Genomic DNA, 16,767 nt, shown 5'->3' with positions numbered 1-16,767 from the left:
AGAGAATACAGCTTGCCTGATCCCTGTGATTTCTGTTTTCTTATCTTAGCTTCTGTCTGTGTGTGAGCCGTGGAATCTATACCACGAACAGTGTCGGGTGGAGCTGAACTCAGTTTTCGAGCTTAATGGATGGTGGTATTGTTGAGTCCAATCACATGAAAATTAAATGGAAAACACAATGTATGAGAGAGATGCTCAAAGATAATTTAAAGATATAATCCCCAAAATAGGAAGGTGTACCCTAACTCACACAGAGAAAGGAGAGAACATGTGCATAAAGGTTTCTTTAAGGGTCACCTTGTTGATATATCTAGTGGTAATTTACCAAATCCTAGTTTTAAATGATGATATACATACCATAGTCACACAGCAAGTAGCTGTGGTCCTCTTATGATGGTATCCATGGAATCCTTCCTTTAATGGTCGGTCCCACCAATGATGGTCCAATGATGGTCCTCCAGCCCAAATCGTGGTAGTGTGAAAAAAATAAAAGGAATGGATATGAGGTCACTATTAGATGTGGATAACAGAGACAGGATTTTGCTGGTGGATGAAGAAAGCATACCCTACTCACAGGGACAAGGGTATTACCGTGTCTATAAAGGTTTCTTTTAATTCCCTAAGAAACACCACGTTTTGTATGCAGGTGCAGAATACCAGGGTTAGCTAGCCCTCAACAGGTGCATACCATACTCACACAGCTAAATACTGTGGTCCTTTCATAAAGGTATCTTTGAGGGTAAGATCTTCTTAAAAATCATTTACTATACCCCCTCAGTGATGGAGGCGTGGAGCATGAATAAAAGAAAAGTCCACTTAGTACATTTGTCCATATTTTAAAGGATTTTCTGTGGTCCATTCTGTGGTGAGGCTGCAGGAATTCTGTTTGCGCCTTGGGACGTTTTAAAAGTTTTTTTGTTGTTTAGAGCCATGGAATCTTTAATTAGTCATCTTTAATTAAACACACAAAAAGGACGATACAGAAAAAAAAACATTTTATACCAAGAGATGATCAGTAAATTAATCTAAACAAAGAAAAATAGCATTTAGAATTTATTGCACAGGCATCACTCTTATACAGATTATGCTGAGTGAGAAGAAGACAAATATCACAGCAAACAGGTGCAAATAAGAAATCCAGTATTGCAGGCAGCAATGTTAGTAGCAATGTTTGCAAAATTGACCATAATATGTTGTTGCTAATCTTATATAGTACTATTTTGCAATAAAAAACATTTAAGATTAGACACGCCCATATGTGTAGGTAGACACGCCTTTGAGTAGAGTATGACATGCCCCCTCACTTTTGAAAACTAGTTTGAAGGAGGTTATTATAGTATGTTGCATGCTACTCTTCACAAGTACACATTCTACTACGGACTATAACCTCCTTGAAACTAGTTTTCAAAATTAGGCAAGTATGAGTATACTATCATTATTGCCTACATTTGAAAACTAGTTTCAGGGAGATTGTATTTGGGGATAGAATTTTGCACAGCGCCCCGTTGAGGGGGCGTGTCATGCTCCACCCAAAGGGCGTGTCTAGTTCCATATATAGAGAGATTGTGAAGAGAGATTGTGAACGTGGCAACTAGATGCCTTAGTGTGCACTACTACATCTGAGAGGAATCTTGTAAAATCACTTATATTCAAATGTACATGAGCCCCAAAGCAGTTAGTAAGAGCTACTATACTTGGTAAAGTGCTGGGAAATTACACTGATCATTCAATGTAAATGTATCTATCTCTCATTCCTTTTTTCCCCAAAAATGTAACAGTGTAATGTGGGCTAGGTGAAATGAGGGAGATTGCTAGACTAATGAGGGAGAAGGGGAGATTGCTGCTATTACAGGGAGTCTTCTGCAGAATGCAGGAGGGTAGGCAGCTATGATACTATGGATGCATGTGTATTCATTATGGCTTTTCCTTTGATATTTGACCTGTATACATGTAAATGTATGAGCTAGCCAATCATCTACATATATGTCTAGTGTGGTGAGTTTCCGAAACACTGCCATCTGCTGGCAGTGAGTGAAATAAATCTCTTTCTCACACATGCACAAACACAGAAGGTGCTTTGGGGCGGGCTTACTAGTACTATATATCTCTTCATACATACATGTAAATAAGAGGAAACCTTACTCATGGCTTATAATGTGCTTGCTTGAAAGCTATATGAATCAGCAAGTGAGCACTGAGTCATACATCTGGTGTGAGTCTAGAACACATACGACAGTTTTGGATTGCATACCAATGAGTATTTTGGAAACATGGTTTGTTTCAAATGTTTTTGATGACGTCACAATATTATGACACCTTTAACGTCTAGTATGAGAGGGTTAATGCATCATTTTAATCTGTATCCTGAGCTCATCCATCCGCCTGCCAGAGACGGCCATTCTGTAATGATATTCTGCATGTTTCCGTTCTGAAAAATAACACAGGAAGGTCAAATATAATCTATAAAGGTCATATTCAGCACGTTTCTGAGATCCAGGTTTTTTTTATTTTGTCTGTGGGCTCCATCATATGAGACTTTCTCTCACTTTTTATCTTATTAGCATATACTAATATTTTATGTGCATAAGTCTATTGTACATGCATTATAGTATATATATATATAATATACGGGTACCAGTAATAGAATAGTTCAAAAAAATGTACTCAATAAAGTAAATATAATGGCATAATTTTTAAAAGTGATCTTTAGTAGGCTACTCTGTGAGGTGGTGGGATTGCCAAATTTAATATCAAGTAAAACTAAAATCAGCTATTGACTTAAGCTGGGTGCACACTTGGCAATATGTCATGGGATCGGACCAACATATCATGCACATCACACTATCCTGCTCCTGCTTGTCGACATTGGGGTCTTCCCATTGGCTGGGATGCCCAGCCAATAGTACACCCCAACGGCAAATGTCATGCCGCAGAATGTGGTTATGAATGATATAGTGTGCTATATTGTTTAGTAGGTATTGCCAACTATCGGCCACAATCTTGGATCGTGCAGTGTGTACCCAGCATTAGATTGGAACTTTTTTTTATGAAAGGCAAGTGTCTTCTGTGTTACTGACTATGTTCTGTATTTGTGTTATGTTCTTACCCCAATGAAGCGTACAATCCATGGCCCTTATTCTGAACTAGGCGGTACGGCCCGTGTGCGGCCGTACCGCCGATGTTTTCACTCTGCACATGCGCAGAGGTCACTCTGCGCATGTGCAGGCGAAATCGCAGCACACAAATTTTATACGCCGCAAAGGGGGCATATAGGGGCGTGAGGGGCTTAATACCCTCATTTCCCTATGCATACGCCCCGCGTTTCATGGGCGTTCCCATGCAAACGCGGGGCGTATGCATGGTAATGAGGCTATGACGCCAGTGATGGGGGCGGAAAGCTGACATCGCCGGATGTCAGCTCTCCACCCCCATACAAGCTTTCACACGGACGATTGTCCGTGTGGTCTAAGCTTGCGTGAGCGGGGGGAGCGTGCGGCCCTGCCTTCGATGGTCGTCGACCATCGAATGCAGGGGGCAGCTCCCACCATGGTGGAGGCGTACGCCCCACCATGGTGGAGGCGTACGCCCCACCATTTTCATGCGGATCGCCAGCCGTCCGCGTACGGACGGCCGTGGCGATCCGTCTTGTAGGCGGGGATTGGTTTGTGCGGCCGGAGCAACGTATGCGGCTCCGGCCGCATAGATCAGAATAAGGGCCCATATTCCATATTACATGTACACACAAAATCATTCTAGGGTTAATATTTTGAGGGCCAATTAACCTACTGGTACATTTTTGGATTGTGTGAGGAAACCTGACAAACCAGAGCAAAGCCATGCAAGCATGTGGAGAATATACAAACTCCACACAGTTAGGGCCATTGTGGGAATCGAACCCTTGAACTCAGTGCTGTGAACAATGCTAACCATTACTCCACCAGTACTGTCCCATACTAGCTTCCTTCTGTGCTCTCCAACACAACATTTTATCATGAGGACCCGGGGGATGTATTAAACCATGGAGTGAGAGAAAGTGGAGAAGTTGCCCAAACCAACCAAAAAGCTTCTAACATTTATCTAGCACAGTCTTTAAAATTACACAAGTTGATTGGTTGCTTTGGGCACCTACTTAATTGTATTAGTCATTGAGGTTTTATACATCTCATCCATGGTCTGATTAGATTTGAACACAAGTCTATCGTGGAACTAAGGAGCTGATTCTGGTTGACTCAGTAAGCTGTGTGCCAGAGAGCCCACCCTGTTGAATGAGGGCTTCCATCGCATGGTCGGCTCGCGCATGTGCACAGCGTACCGTGCATATGTGTGGTCATTCGATATTCGCCCTTGCTGTGAATTTGCAGCCGTGCGGTCGGTTCTGAATCAGGCCCTTATCATTGATCGCATTTACAATGCGATCTGGGTGGAATATTACCGCCCAAGAACGCATTTTAAAATGCGATCATATCACCCGAATGTATTACCTGCCAGGTGCCGAAAAGAGCACGTCCCTGCGATGCACGGAGCCAGAAGCAAGGGGGGGGCTGCGCACGCGCGGTTATGCACTGTCCCCCACTGACCCCTCTGACCGCACTGCCCCACCGGCAATGCGATCCCGTAGCCATAGGCTACAATGGGCTATCGCCATATCAGAATGGCGATAGCCCAGGGGTGCGATGCCGGGCTGCCCAATGTTCATAAATCGGCCAGCTTCGCATCCTCCATAGAAACCTAAGGGGGATGCGGCCGGCGGCGGTGAAAGGGAGATTGCAGCAGTTATCAGAGATTTGATACATTAGGGGATACTTAATATTTGCAGCTAACTACCGAAAACTGGTGTTTTCGGGGATTTAGCTGCAAATATTGCTTGATAAATACGGCCACTAGTCTTTAATTTCATATTTCTTAGCTTCATTTACCGCATTTCATGATGTACTCAATACAAAATTATTTTACTTACACACAAAGCCATAAACCATACTACACCAACATACATATCTTCTCTTATCTCAAAATATCTTTCAACACGACCTCTACGCTCCTCCCAAGATCTGCGTCTCTCATCCACAGTCATTACTCGCTCCCATTCACGACTGCAGGACTTTCTTCGGGCCTCCCAAGCACAATAAGACTCTACCCCAGTCTCCAAACCTTTAAGCGTTCCCTAAAAACTCATCTCTTCAGGCAAGCTTATCAAATTCCAGAACCAGTCACAGAACCTTGCATTCTGGTGGAATCAATGCAATAAAGAATACAGTATGTATACTTATGTATCTATTCCTATTTCCCTATAGATTGTAAGCTTGCGAGCAGGGCCCTCCTACCTTTTGACACTCTGTAAATACTCTGTTTGTTGTATCACTGTCTCCTTTGTAAAGCGCAACGGAATATGCTGCGCTATATAAGAAACTGTTAATAAATGAATAAAATAAATGTCCTTAGATATAAAACACAGATTTTGGTTGTGTATAAAAAGGAAGCAGACTTTGCACAGGAGGTGTAACAGGTAGTGCGGCTGGGTGACAGATTGTTTCTCCTGATTTACGCTCTTGTCTCAGCCCGATGATGAATCTCAGAGAAAGAGGGAAGTATGTGTGCAATGCTTGCTCATCGCTTGTGTTTAGAATTCATATCCTCACTGTCAAACTGTTCTGTCCTTCTGTTATGCTGGGTATTCCATTGGCTGCAGCACCGGACCTGGCTGCCTTATGATGGTTCCAGGAATACCATTTCTGTTGACCCCTCTGGCTTGGAAAGGTTGGGATACATGTAAGAGGTCACACATCAAAGTGATCCCTGAGCTGAAACAGTGGTTTCAACATGAAGCATAAGGCCCTATTATCTGTATAGCTCTGCGGTTGTAAAACCTGCTCCAATAAAGCACCATGGACCTCATTAGTCAGCTCTGCTTGTATCTTTGACCACCTACAATCTCTAGAATATTTAGTGTCAAGGTGGTCTCCAAAGCTATGCGAGTTCTTGTAGCTAGTTAGCTTTAATGTGTCATTTGTTTAACGAAGCTGCCCTTTTCCATGAATGTAGAAGAAGAAAATATTTAATTTGTTAGAATTGCAAGAAGCTGGAAGACGCAGGTCAACCATGCAAATACCGTTTTGTGGTACAGTCAGTTTGTGCACAGCGCACTGTATTAGATTTGCGCATTGCTGAGCATTCTCTTTTTCCTGTGCTATTTAAAGAGTCATTTAAGTACTTATGTATTAGCCGGGCGCCCGGCTACGCTACGCTGACAATGCTAAGGGAGCATCACATGTTTTCCCGGCTCCCCCAGTGGCACTACGCAAATTGTGTACATTGCGCCCCCCGGGGAAGACTGTCATGGTGGCCGGGAGTGCGGGGAGCCGAGTGCCGGAGGCGCCGGGGACATCGTTGAGGGGTATGGATGATGCACTACACACACGCACACACTACACACACACACACACACTACAGACACACACACAACACCCACTAACACAGTCATATACCCACTATCCACGTCACACCCCCATTATCCACGTGGGTGCGGAGTTAATTTTATAAAGTGTGGCGAGCGCAGCGATCCACCGAGCCTGAAGCGCGGTGATCGTAGTGAGTCCCGTGAGGGGACGCATATCCGCGTCTGCTTGCCACGCTTCGGGCTCGCTGCGCTCGCCACACTTTATAAGATTAACTCCACGCCCACGTGGATAATGGGGGTATGATGTGGGTAGTGGGTATATGATCCTTTATGTATTAGCACAGCTCCAGTTGAATAAGTTACGTTAAGTTACGTTAAGTGCATCGGTATTCTCAATACACCACTACGCAAACTACGTAATGGGCGCCCTGCTAATACATACAGTAAGTACCGTCATTTATTATACCCATTTATTACCAAACTCTGCCCCACCCACAAATGACCTTATTCTGGTCCACAAGCAACACTACAAATTTCGCGTGGATGTAACAATGCCTGCCGCTTGCCCCCCTCGCACATCGTGATCCCCCGCAGGCATGCAAATGGCTGTTTTGCATAAACATCCATTCGCAGCCTTGAGTGCGGGGGCAAAATCATTTGACGGTCGAATCGAACCATCGAATGTTTTATCCAGCGCTCGCAGATATAAGACACCTCTATGGTGTCTTACATTTGCAAGCGCCCTGTGCGGGAAGCAGGCGAGCAGCTGACTTCTACTGCCCACCCCCAGCACCCACGCCACTGGGCAGTTGCCCATGCCCGCTTGCACCCAGCTTCCGTAGAGATTCACCTGCGCATGCGCAGATGCTGAACAGCGTATAAATCTGAATAGGGTACATGGCTAATGTAATAATGATATAATAATAATAAGTATTATTATTATTATTATTATTATTGCTAAATATAATATTATATTTTTTTCCTAATGTGCAGGTCATTTGAGCGATCATTTGACTCTTTTCTTCCATGTGCGGTTCTGTCTGTAGAAGCATTTTCTATGTGCAGTATATCAATATACTGCAGATATACATATTCTGCCACTTCTGGTTTGCTGAGCTTTATAAGTAATCTGTTGATCAGGGTTGTTTTAACCCTTTGAGTGCCAGGTGTCAAAATAGGTGTGGAACTTGCCAAACAAACATTTTTCCAGTAATCTAGTATCCTTATTTGCTCCAGATTCCAGTCATATGATCTTCTGACTTCTAAGAACATCCCAGTCAGTAAGCCTGGGAACTTGTGAAGCATTTTCCATAGACCATTTTTTGGGATGCAGTTGAAATCCCGACCGCCGAAATCCCTGCACTTTGGAGGTTATTTGGGGGGTTATTTTGGTTCACTCCTACTGTCAAATTTCTTCTTAGATGGACAAAACCATGTGCACTGCAGGTGGGGCAGATGTTACTTGTGTAGAGAGAATTATATTTGGGTGGGGTTTTACTTCAAAGTGAGATCTATATTGCAGTGTAAAAATAAAGCAGTCAGTATTTTCCCTGCACAGAAACAAAATAACTCACTCAAATCTAACTCTCTGCACATGTTACATCTGCCCCCCTGCAGTGCACATGGTTTTGTCCATCTAAGAAGGAATTAGCAAGAAGGAGTGAACCAGAATAACCCCTTTGTCCCTTTGTGGGTATCCACGACACCCATAGAGGGAGAAAAAATTAGTGTGCCCAGCGTAGCGAGCCTGCAAGAGGGGGCGATCCACGTCCCCCCCTTGTCGGGATTTCGGCGGTCGGGATTCCGGCATCGGGATTTTGACCGCCGGGATATGCACTTATGAATTGCTTTGTGATGCTGCATTTATGGATATATGCCTCTTCTAGTCTTGGTCTAGATAGGTCACGAAAGGTAACTTTCTTTATCACTGCACATCGTGGCATTGTCGAATGTACATTTGGAAATATTTATTTCTAGTGAGAACAGGGGACACAGGCGAGGGGTCCAGTCTCAGATTATTTAATGCGTCACAAGTAATTAGCACCTCCCCTGGTCCTCCTACTTCTAATTTCGAGTGTCGGTTTGATCAAGTAGGTAAGTATTGATAGAACTATTTGCAGTACAACTAAGAAATATTAGCTGTGTTGCAGGATTCTATGGGCGGTATTCAATGTGGATTTTGGCGATGTGCCTCGCCGGCTCCGGTATTCAACGAGTCAGGGGCTCGCTGCACCTGACCGGCGAATTTTAGCTCCTGCGGCAGACGCCGCAGGGAACCTGAGGACGGTGGCAGTCAGGGAGATGGAAGTCTCCCTGCCTGCCCCAGAACGTTTGTGGGGGGAGGTGGGCTCCCCGGGTGGCAGGCAGCACAGGCTGCCCCCCGGGGGTGCCAGCAGGGGACTGGGTATATTCACTACACCCGATCATGAATATGTAATGATCGGGTGAAGTGAATATATGAATATCTAATGAGCGGCTCGGCTCCGGCCCCCTGCTGGCTGGTCTGTGTTAAAAATATATATATATATATATTTTTTTTAATTAAATATATATTCATGTGCTTACAGCACATGAATAAAAATAGCATGCCCCTCCTCAGAATAAAATTCCAGATTTTTTGACACCAATTGTAAAAAACAAAACACTTTATTTTAAAAGTTCACCTTCCACTTCACCATAAAAAGATAGCGATTGCTACTCGGTGAATCATGGCGAAAAAAACCTTGAAATGTATTCGCCATCTGGTCATTGAATAGGGTGATTCACTGTTCTAGTCAGAAATTCGCCTTACAGCACAAAATCGCCATAAAAACCTGGAGAATCAGCCTCATTGAATACCGCCCTATGTCTGCTATTTTGTTTGTACTGAAATCAAGTATTTGGAAAACTCCCTCTATAAAGGATGCATTTACCACTATAATAAATAAAGAAATATCATAGCTAACCTCCATATACTTATACAAGTAAAAATGTCTGATACAATGATTGGTACAGTATGTAGCTGTGTGCATACATTATCCCCTCTGGTGGATGTACTGAACGGCTGGTTGTGTTTTTTTTCTTTACAGACAGTAATATGGATTTGCAAACACAATGCAAAATGTGTCTGCACTCACTAATCAGGATTACATAGCATGCGACCATATTGCTACTGTGGAACTACAAGTTCCATCACACCAAGGCACACAGGGATATAACTACAGAACAGTTAGAGAACCATAAATTGTCTTTATCTATTTTACTCTTGAACCCTGCAGTGATGATGATAACAGGAGAACTAATTTAATATATAAAAAGTACCACTTTTAAAATAAATGTTATAATAATGTGTATGTGTATAATACATAGATTAGTAATAGTGTATGCTTCATTTATTTTTAAGGTGATTATACAGTAAAATGATTAATTATACAGTGAGAATGTGGACAACCAAACAAAGTTATAATCTTCCATCTCTACTGCCATAAATCAGATAAGATACAATGATACGGAGTGAGGGTCTGTTCTCGTAAAATTGATTTTAGCCTCCATAGAATAAAACTATGGTAAGTACTTTGGGCTAATTTAAAACCTTGATATACATTGATTAAAGCTGTATATTAGGAGACTTGCAAATTCAGGTTGAGTATCCCTTATCTGGATATCTGTTATCAAAATTATTCCGAAAACCATAGTTTCCGGAATGTACTTTTTTATGCTAAAACGACTACTTGGGACATCTGTAACAAGCACTACTGGGGACATAATATAATGCAACTGTCACTACTGGGGACATGATATGTAACTGGAACTACTAGGGACATCTGTGCCTGACACTACTGGGGACATCTGTAACTGGCACTACTTGGGACATCTGTAACTAGCACTACTGGGGACATAATATGCAACTGTCACTACTGGGGACATGATATGTAACTGGAACTACTAGGGACATCTGTGCCTGACACTACTGGGGACATCTGTAACTGGCACTACTTGGGACAACTGTAACTGGCATTACTTGGGACATCTGTAACTAGCACTACTGGGGACATGATATGTAACTGTCACTACTGGGGACATCTGTAATTGACACTAATGGGGACATGATACTGTATGTAACTGGCACTACTGGGGACATCTGTAACTGGCACTACTTGGGACATCTGTAACTAGCACTACTGGGGACATGATATGTAACTGGCACTACTGGGGACATCTGTAACTGGCACTACTGGGGACATCTGTAACTGGCACTAATGGGGACATGATACTGTATGTAACTGGCACTACTGGGGACATCTGTAACTGGCACTTCTGGGGACATGATATGTGACTAGCACTACTGGGGACATGATGTGTAACTGGCACTACTGGGGACATGATATGTAACTGGCACTACTGGGTACATGATATGTAACTGGAACTACTGGGGACATGATATGTAACTGGCACTAGTGGGGAAATGATATGTGACTAGCTGTACTGGGGACATCTGTAATTGGCACTACTGGGGACATGATATGTAACTGGCACTATTGGGGACATGATAAGTAACTGGCACTACTGGGGACATGATATGTGACTAGCACTACTGGGTACATCTGTAACTGGCACTACTGGGGACATCTGTAATTGGCACTAATGGGGACATGATATGTAACTGGCACTACTGGGGACATCTGTAACTGGCACTACTGGGGACATCTGTAAGTGGCACTAATGGGGACATGATACTGTATGTAACTGGCACTACTGGGGACATCTGTAACTGGCACTTCTGGGGGGCATTATATGTGACTAGCACTACTGGGGACATGATAAGTAACTGGCACTACTGGGGACATGATATGTGACTAGCACTACTGGGTACATCTGTAACTGGCACTACTGGGGACATCTGTAATTGGCACTAATGGGGACATGATATGTAACTGACACTACTGGGGACATCTGTAACTGGCACTACTGGGGACATGATATGTGACTAGCACTACTGTAGACATCTGTAACTGTAACTGGTACTACTGGGGACATGATATATAACTGGCACTAACGTGGACATGATATGTAACTGACACTAAATATGTGCAAGAAAATGATTGTTTAACATTCATATTTAGTGCCTATGATAGTACACAAACTTTGTTTCCTGCTTTGAAACCTTGTTTCATGCACAAATAAAGTATATTTGTGTGTATTGTATGTGTTTCATGTGTTTATACGACATAAATACATTTTGTGTTCACACATGGGTATATTCCGACACAGAAAATAATCCGTTATCCAAAATGCTTCTGGTCCCGAGTATTTTGGATAAGAGATACTCAACCTGTATGTTGTTAAAGTTTTCACATATTAACAATCATATGCTACATTAAAAAAAATTATATATATATATATATATATATATATATATATATATATATATAATGTAACTATTGGCTCATACTCAAAGTGGGTGCACTACATTTTATTGTTCCCCTTATAGCTCAAACGCCTTTTTTAAAAGATGAAAACATTATGGCAGGGCATAGTGAGATACGTGGTTCAACAGCAGCTGGAGATGGCTTATTGGCCAACCCTGACCTATCACATGCTGTAGCTATTTGTATAACCAATGTAGTCATGATGGCATTCATTCCAAAATGCGATAATATTCCAAAAAGGACCCCGGCCATATTCATAGTCTGATAAAACAAAAACAAGGACATAGAAGGATATTATACGGTGATTGTAATAATTGGAATAGTTTTACTCCAATATAGGAGTGGCTTAAATTAGATTGTAAATATGGAAATAATAATAATAATAATAATAATAATAATAATATGGTTACACAGCAGGAGATAGCAAAGACTGGCATTGTACTGAAGTGCGGCAGCAGGCATATAGCATGGCACATGGGGGTGCTGCACACAGGCATCTATTATGCATACCTCCCAACTTCTGTTTGTATGAAATAGGGACACTCTAGCGCCCGAAAAGGGGGCGGGGCGTATGCAAATGAGGGCGCGGCTTATGCTAATTAGCCACGACCTCATTTTCATACGAGAATAGACGCTGTGCGCATGCGCACAGCGTCTATTCTACTATATTGGGGGTCTCCCAACTGTCACCCCCCCCGCAGCGGGACAATGCCTGCCGCGGGTGGGACAGCGGGACAGGACCCGAAAATCGGGACTGTCCCTCCAAAATCGTGACAGTTGGGAGGTATGTTATGCCTTCATATAATTACAAGTATATGCCAGTAGTTTTTTGGGGATTTTGTGGGGTGAATGGTGGGGGGCAGAGTTCCTGGAGGAAATCCATGCAAGCTCCGAAGCACGGTAGAACATACAAACTTCTCATTGGCAAAGCCATGCCCTGCTAAATGCCTGCTGCAGTACTTCAGTACAGTGCCAGTCTGTGATGCAACAATACTAGCCACTGTGCCACTCTTAAAGGCCCTTTAATGTTTGCATCTGGGAATATGTAGATAACACAAAGAAGAGACTGGATAATAACAGCATTGCCGCTGAACTACTTTTGGGAGCACCACCAACCCAGCACCCCGGACAAATCTGTCACTATTGGTCACATGTTGGTATATTAACAATATTTCTTTATTTTCAACGTTCAATTATATGCCTGTGACGAACCATCCCCCTCTTTATAATAACAGTATTGCAAGACATTTTCAGAGAGTCCAAGTATCTGATTCCCAGAGAGAAGGGGCAGATTTATTTTGGTCTATACTATATTTTATACGATGCTATAAAGAAATAATGCCATCATTTATTTTATGTAATTGTTTTCTATGACATAAATAGGTCATTTAATTTGTATATACTGCATGTATTATGAATATATTGTGTTAGGTATTGTTGCTTGCCTTTTCATATAGTTTTGTTAAAAAAATAGACAGTTTCTGGTTTAATCAAAATTTTTCAAATTATTATGATGACAATCTAATATAGATATTCTAATAGGACATTGATTTGAATACCATCAGTGTAGTGATATATTTTAATCTAGTCCAATACACACATTGTATAATCACACTGTATTTCTCACTGTCATTTACATATGCCAGTGTCACCTAAAGATGCTAAATGTTACCTGTAGATCCTGTTGTCACCTGAATATGCTAATGTCACTTTAAGATGCGCTAAATTACAGCTGAAGATCCAAGTGTCAAATGAAGATGCTAAGTTTCACCTGAAAATACAAAAGTCACCTGAAGATGCTAATGTCACCTGAAGATCCTAGTGTCACCTGAAGATGCCATTGAGGGAGTCCTAGATGGGAGGAGCTTGGCGAGTGGAATGAGGCATTACAGCCCTATGCCCTATATATAAATATATATATATATATATATATATATATATATATATATATTTATATACAATACTGCTTTTGTGCAACAAGTCCGCAGTGATGGGATTCACCAGGGAATGTGGCATCATTCAGGATTTGAGAGATCTATTCGAAATTCAAGAGTCTTCCAGACATTACAGGGGAGTTATGAGTATAGATTAGTGTCTTATACATTACATACTGTATTAATCAGGCCTGGGGTTACCTGGTGGATCAACTGGGTCGAAAGAAACATTGGGGCACATTTATCAAGTTTCAAAAAGCGATAAAGTGGAAAGTGATAAACAACCAGCCAATCAGCTCCTAGCTGTCATTTTTCAAACCCAGCCTGCAACATGGCAGACAGGAGCTGATTGGCTGGTTGTTTATTGCTCTCCACTTTATCACTTTTTGAAGCTTCATACATCTGGCCCTCTGAGAATGTGGTATTCTGTGCAGGGTAAAGTCATGCCACCATGCCTGGCCATGCCCCTATCTATCACCAGGCACCACAAGATGTCTTGGTGGCACTGACCTTAACAGTCTACATTCCGATTAGCAAATCCTTTAAGTTTGTACCTTCCCTATGTATAAATGACTGTTTCATACCATAACTATACAGTTTGCTTGTTTCAAACAGTGGCACAAAGGGCAATCATACCCTGTAGTCAACCACAACAAATCAGATATCAGCTCTCACCAAGCCTATTGAACACTTATATTTGATTGGTTGTTATTGGTTACAGAACGTGAGTACATTTTGCACCAAGGGCTGCACAAATGTGTCATGTACTTATAGTTTCCCCTTAGGATATGTCCTTTTCCTCATGTCGTCCTAAGTAAATGGAGTAGACCTGGCGCAGCAAGCGTTAAATGCCACGGATTCCAGACATGGCAATTTCAGCACTAATGTCTAAAGGGACTGAAGAAAGTAGGATTAGCTGAGTGATAATAATATCACAGAGCCGTTCTGCTCCTTCCTCCGCATTCTCCTAATCATACAGTTAGTGTATGACCCCCCCTTCATCCCCGCCTCTTGTCTTCTGAGGGGTCTGGTGCCGGCTAAGAGCCTGTGGCTCACTGCTCCCCCCTCTCCAAAGGCCTTTCACTTGTCTCTTTCCATCACAGGCTACAGTGCTGAGAGAAAACAGACCCCTCTCCCCTCAGGGCTCACCCCCTCCTTCCACCATAGTCTTTCTTGCTCCCTCAGATACAGGAATATATAGGACTGTCCCAAATATGGTCCCAATCTGATCACTGTACATCAATGAAAGCTAACTTGTGAAGGGCCTACATATCAGAGGGAAGCGTGCACTAACATCTGCAAAGCAAAAGCGCAAGGATCTGCGAATACTATGCAAATTTCCCTCCGAAGCCAGATGACCTCATGATCTATCCCACATGAAAATTATACTGTCCTGTAAATCGCAAGCATGCTCTGCAGTGCGGTACAGGGCGATGGGGAAGCGTATAAAAGGGAAAGACTTGCAGCCAGATGTGTCGGTAACAATGTGTATAGGAAACTTTATTTAGTCACTAATTAATGAGAGCATTCTACACCGCTCTGCGCCAACACAGATTCCACAGTCTTAGGTTATGCTTAGAACTTTGGAAAGCAATTGTTATTGTTCTGTCCACACAGGAACTTTATACCATCTCTTTTAGGTCGAATCAATTATTTTTGCTGAGTGCTGGAAGAACACAAAAACAAAACAAAAAATTTATATATGCTGTGTTTGTTTTTTGTTTTTGTTTTATTTATTTTTTGTTTTGTGTTTTTCCCAAAAAAATTGATATACACTAGTTGCTTTTTTGTCAGTTTTCTTCAATAAAAGAAATGTATCTCTAATGTGTATGTATGTGTATATATATGTGTATATGTCAGACTTCTTCCCTTTGAGAAAGGTGCACAGAGCACCGAAACGGTCCGTCAGGGACCTGTACTGACATCAGCCACGGAACGGGCTGCGACTCACAGTAAGACCTGGTTGCCTGAGGGTGTTGGACGCCAATCATCCTATATGCTTTCTTAAACTGTTACCCCACCGTGATTGCTGGACTTGTCCTTTTGAATTTTTGATGCTCATAAAAGCTTGAGAAAAAGCCTCTTGTCCTGTGCTGGTTCTTCCTTGAATAGGAACACAGTTCTCTGCTCTGGGAAGGCAATCCTATATCCCTTCAAATACCGGGCATGGACATTCATTGGACTCTGTCAGCGTTGTGCGTACTATCTCTCTCTCTCTATATATATGTAGAAGAAAGAGAATAGAGTGCGCTCTAAAATGTCCACCACCTTTTACATGTATTCAGGTAGACACAACAATTAAAATTTGTTAAAAAACATAATTTATTTTCCAGACACAAGTTTTATGATCCACATCTTCCAAAAGACATATACCCGACGCGTTTCGTCATATGAATGCCTTCATCAGGGGACATGTTTTCCAAACTCTTTGTATATGGGTTAAAGTGGTGGATCCTGTTTAAGGATAACTTTAGCATCAAAATTTACCCAATATTCCAGCAGGAAAAAGACAAATTTTCCAATGGAATATTCAAATGACAAATTTTCCAATGAAATGTTCAACAGGCAACAATCAGTGACCTGGATCACTCCAGAATGGATCCTATGCCACCAGTGTCTGAATAAAATACCTGTTCAGGTCCCGGCACTCACTCAAGCTACCTCAGTTGGCGAACTGCTTCGGTGCCTTCCGTGGGTGTAGCCCAATGTAGTATTCAGAAATAACAGCGGCACTCGTGAGACTTATTTGCAGATAAAACAGCAGACTTTAATGGATTAAAGTCTGCTGTTTTATCTGCAAATAAGTCTAACGAGTGCCGCTGTCATTTCTGAATACTATATATATATATATATATGTATATATATATTTATTTATTTTATTAAATATTTCGCATTAAAAAATAATATTGAAAATATTAATCCCTAAACAATACGTCTGAATACAGATGACAACAATCCAGGTTACAACAGTGCAAAAAGTGATGGATTTAAATTTTAGTTTTAAACTAAATTACAATGGTACCCACCTACA

Source organism: Crinia signifera, chromosome 4 (assembly GCF_055691185.1).
Source record: "Crinia signifera chromosome 4, ASM5569118v1, whole genome shotgun sequence".
Taxonomy (NCBI): Eukaryota; Metazoa; Chordata; class Amphibia; order Anura; family Myobatrachidae; genus Crinia; species Crinia signifera.
The sequence above is the reverse complement of the archived record's forward strand: the minus strand, read 5'-3'. Positions refer to the sequence as shown.